Raw genomic sequence first — 5,536 nt, forward strand, 5'->3', positions numbered from 1 at the left:
CTCCTGTGTGAGGTACCAATGGCTGAGGCCACTTTTGGAGTCAAGTCCCTGAAAGAGTTTTCTCTGTAAAGTGTTAGCAAAACTGCATTATGGGGTGGAACCACTTTTCTGTCTTTGTCCTATCCCCAGAATAAGTGTTTCCCAACTCATTGCATAAACTGGAGACATCTGGCTTGAAAACAGGAGACAATAAAAAAAGGTTATGGATAAGAATGAATGATAGGAAGGATAGAAGAATGTAATCCAATTTGCTGTCTCAGACACTACCCGGCCAAATGCAGTAAAAGCCAGCTGCAACGATTTAACTGAATCTTGGGATGCTTGGAGCTGAATCAACACTTTGAACTAGCTGGCAGCTCTGCACCAGAGACTTGCCAAATAGAAGTTGCTGCTAGCAGTGGTCTTCCTGCACTTCTGCTGGCTGAGGCTGTAATATTACATATCATGAAAACTGAGATTTCAGGGCAGTTCCAGCCTGGAAGACAAGAATGTGACAGAACAAGACAGAACTCCAAGCCTTACTCATACGCCCTGCTGCACAGTAAGTACAAGGACAGACGATCTGAGTGAATGTTGGCAAGTCAAGTTGTATTTCTGCTGGATGTTAAAGTTGGCAATTGTGCAATGGGAAGAAGTAATGCTGGAAAGCCAGGGTAAGATGTGGTACCAGAACCTGCTTCCAGGTTTACTTTATTCTGCTGCTTTCCAAACACTGTACTGAATCGATTCTAAGTACTGAACACACAAAATGATGAAAATTTAGGGGGAGATAGTAAATATCTGTTTGTTAATGATATATCACAGATATACGATAACTATGAGCATGTAATATTGATACAGATCTACAGCTTAATGTGTTGGGAGTTGTGCATGATGTGATTCATTTATGCAGATAGCGCTAGTACCAGTGATTTGTTTGTGAATATAAGTTATACCAATGATGGGGGTTGGTATGTGCATGTGTTTGATTGGTACCCATACAGATCCGTGAAGTGTGTTAGGTAAATAAAAATTTATGGGAACATAGATCACGTCCATGAAACATGTTGTTGTATAAACCAGTAGTTGAACACCTCTGCATTGTGGCTCTTGGGGACTGTAGAAAAAGTCGTGTTGAGCACTGTTTAATGATTGTGATTACTATCTCAATTAAAAGGTTCTTTGTGCACTGTGCTGTGTTACTACTGTTATATACCAGATACCGCTACAATGAGATGTACATTGTAAAGGTTTTGCTCTATTAATATTCAGTATGTTGTACCATTTTACAGTTCATGAGAGTGTCATAGCATGTCAAGCTGTAATTAAAGGACTGCACCTCGACAAACACACTGTTATGGACAGGGTGAGAGAGAACTGCTGCAATCCATGTTCCCTTCCCAGTTGCCCATAACCAGTAAGCTTTTGATAGGAAGATGTGTGTTTGTTTTTTAACCTCTGAGTGTGTGAATAATTTCAATAACCAGGAGCACAGGTTTCATGGGCCTAAATAAAGATGATTATTTATTTAGGCACTCACTCCAAAATCAAATGATTTTCTGGTCCTATCGTCCCCTGTGGGAATTTTGGGACTTCCTCAGCCCTCTGCAGCTTTGCAGAATTCATCTCAGTGGAGTACTCTGGACCCTCCAGAAACAATACCATGTTTCCTGCTAAGTGATTACCCAGCATTAGGTCAACCCCTTTCATGGGGAAGTTCGGAACGACAGTTGTCACGATCCAGTGGCCAACTTACTCTGTAAATTTTAAATAAAGGAACCTTCAAGCATTTGCCAGCAAGCAGATTTTACCAGTACTGGTGTATTTGTTCTGCTTTCGGGTGACATCTCTGCAATCATTACTACAAGTGGAGTTTGAAGACAACTAGTATCCATGAGGATGGTTATCTCTTTTCCTGGAGCCTCAGATACTTTTTGCAATATGTTCTTGTAGATACCTTGGTCATCCCCCGCTGCATTTGGCAGACACTGTTCCGACTGCATGGTGATTTTTTGAAATGCCAACATTCTGCTCCTTTACACCCAGACATTCTACATTGGTAACATACTGAGCATTCCCCTATTTATTTACCATTTTGCCTATTGCTTTCAAAAGTTGGAGACTTTAATTTTTCTTCCCTTTTCTCCATTTTTCTCAAACCTGTTGCTGCTTCATCTACATCCATCCTATTTCCCCCTAGCTTGTAAGAATTATTAGACCCAAGTTTATTTTGAATTGGAGGTCTGTGTGTTATTCAAAGTAATTTGCTATGACGGCTGCTTTCCTGGCTTTTAAAGTTCTTTGTTCTCTGCATTTTATGGACAGGGAGAGTGAGACTCTGAATTCCTCAAGAAGAATGACACCTCTAAGGTTTTCATCGGTTGGATCTATCTTGACCGCTTCTAACCATTGCTTGAAAGAAAATTACTTAAACCTTTCAAACTCAATGAACATTTGCTTGGGTTGCTTCTGAGAATTTGAGAACTTTAGGCTGTATTTTAGCCTCCTGTATGAGCTTGTATGTACTCTGGATGGAATTTTTGGTCATCTGGTAATGTGACAAATCCCTTTTGGACAATAGGGAATAAACTTTATGGGCTTTTCCCTTTAACTGGCTTTGCAGTAGAAGGTTCCAAGACTCTTCCAGCCACTTCAACCACTTTGCAAGCTTTTCAAATGAGACAAAAAAAGCTTCGACATCCTTCTGAATATTTACCAAGTGTGAATACATTCTGACACCAACAGAATGGCTGTGATTCAGCGGCAGTGGTAGCCACGGGCAAAAATCTTGTAATGGCCACTATTTTATAATAATTTTAATTATGGCTAGCAGGCTTAATGCTGGTACTTCCATTCCCATCATATGTTCTCACACACCCGGCATGACATCACACTGATGCAAATTGTTACTCGTTTCAAAAATTAGGGGTGCTTTCCTTATGTGTGTTTCGAGCCTGATGCTCGTTTGGGGGTGGGGGGGATCTCTGCATTGGGGTGGAAGAGGAGAGTTCAGGCTCACCCCAATACTTGTGGGGGAATGTGTTGGGGTGAGCCTGTGAAGGGTGATGGTGCAGTGAGGAGGAAGGGGGCCAGAGCGTGTGATGAGGAGAGGAGGGTGGGGTGGGCGTGGGGTGGTGCCAGTGGCGGGGGGACCACCCCGATGCTTGTGAGGGGGATGGGGAGTGCCCATGCCAGTGGAAGGTGCATCAGGTAAATCCTATGCGTATGTGGTGCGATGGAAGTGCCCTGATCTTTGTGCTGGATGGGGCTTTCCCTATTCAGTTCAAACTTCCTTCTTTCCCAATCTGCTCCTGCCTGCAGATCCCTTTCCTGTCTTTACCCTCTCAAAGGCCCTTTTTCTTTCCCATTCCTGAATTCTCTCTCCTTTCCTTCTTTGTCTTTCGCTTTCCTCTTTTGCTTGAAATTCTAGCTCTAGATTTCCGCTCTTCCAGGGAAAGTTTTTGCCAAGGTAACCTGGTCTGTTTCAGGTTCCATGTCTTCTGTTTGTTCCACTCCTGGGATGAGGGAGAAATGCTCAGCCGGAATTTTTCACTCCTCGGCTTTCTTCACCAGTTGCCTCACACTAACCTCCATCTGTTTAGCTTCTGTTCTCAGCTGTTGAATTGTTAAGCTCGTTAGCTTATGCCAAGATAAATGGCTCTGTTGTATAAATGATTTCACATAAAGTCAGATATTCTACTTTCTAATGTTAATATACACGGAACCTGCTGTTGTAGTTCTTTTCTAAAAGAAAACCATTTCAGTGATTGAACATTTCCCTTTCGATGCTGATTTCTTCCTTCAATGTCAAATTCAGCTTGTTTAGTCCAATTGATTCAGATCCCAGATGCAGCCCCAATTTCTGTTACAGATGGGGTGAGAGAGGACTGCTGAGGTCTCTGTTCCCTTCCCAGCTGTTTGCAATCAGTAAGTTTTTTGAGAGGAAGAGGTGTGTTTGTTTTTTAACCACTGAGTGTGTGGACTATATTCAGAGCCAGTCGTGGCAGGTGGTGAGGAAACCAACAAGAAGGCAAAACATACTTGACCTCATCTTCACCGGCCTGACTGCCACAGATGCATTTATCCATGATGTTGTTGGTAGGAGTGACTACTGCAATCCTTGTGGAGACAAAGTCCTGTCTTCACATTGAGAATATCCTCCATTGTATTGTGTGGCACTACCACTGTGTTAAATGGGATAGCTTCAAACAGATGTAGCAACTCACAACAGGGCAACCTTGAGGTGCCATGGCCCATTAGCAGCAGCAGAATTGTACCCAACCAGAATCTGTAACTTCATGGTCCGACATATCCCCCACTCTACCATTATCACCAAGCCAGGGGATCAACCCTGGATCAATGAAGAGTGCAGGAGGGCATGCCGGGAGCAATGCCATGCACACCAAAAAATGAGGTGTCAACCTGGTGAAGCTACAACACAGGACTACTTGCACGCCAAACAGCATACACCCCAGATAATAGAGCTAAGCAATTCCACAATCAATGGATCAAATCTAAATTCTGCAATCCTGCCGCATCCAGTTGTGAATAGTAGTGGACACTGGACGAGGAGGCTCCACAAATATTCCCATTCTCAATGATGGCGGGGTCCAGCATATCTGTACAAAAGATAAAGCAGAAGCATTTGCAACAATCTTCAACAAGAAGTGCCAAGTGGATGATCCATCTCGGCCTCCTCCAGAGGACCCCAGCATCATAGATGCCAGTCTTCAGCCAAGTCGATTCACTCCACTTGATATCAACAAACGGCTGAAGGCATTGGATAATGCCAAGACTATGGGCCCCGACAATGTTTCAGCAATAGTGCTGAAGACTTGTGCTCCAGAACTTGCCGCCATTGACCAAGCTATTCTAGTACAGCTACAACACTGGCATTTATCCAATAATGTTGCAAAATTGCCCAGGTATGTCTTAACCACAAAAAGCAGGACAAATCCCACCTAGCCAAATAGTTCTCCATCACCAGTCATCTCAATCATCAGTAAAGTGATGGAATGAGTCATCAACAGAGCTATCAAGCGGCACCTGCTTAGCAATAACCTGCTCACTGATGCTCGCTTTGGTTCCACCAGGGCAGGGTGGCACGGTGGCACAGTGGTTAGCACTGCTGCCTCACAGTAATTTCCGGCTTGGGTCACTGTCTGTGTGGAGTTTGCACATTCTCCCCGTTTCTGCATGGGTTTCCTCCGGGTGCTCCGGTTTCCTCCCGCAGTCCAAAAGACATGTTGGTTAGGTGCATTGACCATGCCAAATTCTCCGTCAGGGTACCTGAACAGGTGCCAGGGTGTGGCAAATAGGGGATTTTCACAGTAACTTCATTGCAGTGTTAATGTAAGCCTACTTGTGACTATTAAATAAACTTTAACTTTAGGATCACTCAGCTCCTGACCTCATTCCAACCTTGGTTCAAACATGGACAAAAGAGCTGAATTCCAGAGGTGAGGTGAGGTGAGAATGACATCAAGGCAGCATTTGATCAAGTGTGGCATCAAGGAGTCCTAGCAAAACTGGAGCCAATGGGAATTGGGCAAATTGC

This window comes from Mustelus asterias, chromosome 9 (genome assembly GCF_964213995.1).
Source record: "Mustelus asterias chromosome 9, sMusAst1.hap1.1, whole genome shotgun sequence".
Taxonomy (NCBI): Eukaryota; Metazoa; Chordata; class Chondrichthyes; order Carcharhiniformes; family Triakidae; genus Mustelus; species Mustelus asterias.